This window comes from Castor canadensis, chromosome 1 (genome assembly GCF_047511655.1).
Source record: "Castor canadensis chromosome 1, mCasCan1.hap1v2, whole genome shotgun sequence".
NCBI classification, from domain to species: domain Eukaryota; kingdom Metazoa; phylum Chordata; class Mammalia; order Rodentia; family Castoridae; genus Castor; species Castor canadensis.
The window spans coordinates 167,126,761-167,128,201 of NC_133386.1; positions in this window are offsets into that span (position 1 = coordinate 167,126,761).

Genomic DNA, 1,441 nt, shown 5'->3' on the forward strand with positions numbered 1-1,441 from the left:
CTCCATATGATCAAAGTTCCCCATTGACTATAACATGCCTTCCCCCCAAATTCTTCAAAGCTATAAATTCATTTCATGCATCCCAGGTTGAACCTAATTTGTGATACTTAGGGGTGGCTATTGCACGTAGTTTGAATCACATTTTCTCAGTAATGGAAGACATGTCCTTGTTGATTTTAATTTAATTAGAATATTATAATTTGGAAAGGGCTAAGGGAGACATAAAAAGGAAGAAAATAAGTAAACAGTTATGTGTTATTTTTTCCTCAGAAACTCTGTATTCCAATTAGTTATCTTGTCTGAAGTCATTCACTAGGGTCTGCACAAATTAGGAGTGTCCGAGTAGAAATTAAATAAGGCGAAATCTTAACAAATGGAGGCTATATCAGTTACTCTGCCATCACACAGACCCTGAATACTGAGTAAGTGGAAGTTTCCCAGATTTCCCTCCACACCTAATTGGGTGTAAATTTCTGCCTATTTGTACTCAATCTGTGAATAGATGTCAGTCTGAAAGTACCACAGGCTTAAAGTGTATTGCTTATGATTAATTTGTTTCCATGGGAGGTAATGAATTTTGAAAAGTGTGTTAATAAAACGTGAACAGGGCAATGAGATGTGGCAGGAAAGATGGTTCCTGAAATCTTTTAAAACCTCTGTGAAATGATCCTGCAGTAAGGAAATACAGTGATCCAGAGGGCTTTGGTGAGGGCAGATGATAGGGGCTCCCACTTTGTGTAGCTGTCAATTTCATTTTAGAAAATGTAAGAATGGAGAGATGGAAACTAAACCCCAGACAATTAACAAAAGCTTGTTAGGAAGGATAAATTTTCTTGAATAGATTTGAACACCATTACATCTAACCCAAGGAAAAATGGGTGACTGGTCAATATTTATAGCAAAATCCTCTGGAATATCATTTGTATGAATGAATTAATTTGAAAATGCACAACTATAGTGCCAGAGATAATATAGTCAGCTATGTATAGGGCCAGGCCTTTTTAAATATTAGTTCAATTAGTCTTTACTGCATTGTATGCTTTTTAAAAATGTTTTTAAATGAACTGTGATCATTTTATCTCATGTTCTGCCAGAATATTTCACAATAAGGCAACTAATTGGTATATTCACCAGTATTGTCACTTTGGTTATGTTCTTAATGTATCTCTCAATGGAAATATTTGTACCTTAGTTGTTCATCCCCACTCGAAGCATGAGGACTCATCTCAGTAAAGGATTTATAGGCAGTCTACACAAATGAATTCTTTGTGGCTGTACATATACTCCTACTCAATTTATAGTTAAAGGATGAGCTATCAAGCATAGTGTCTTGGGATGGTGGTATAAACATTTACAATTAGTAATGAATAAACCAAAATTTTTAGAAGTTTCACTGAAGGTGAAAAGTTTTAAAAGTTTACATTTTTTAGTGACTATTACT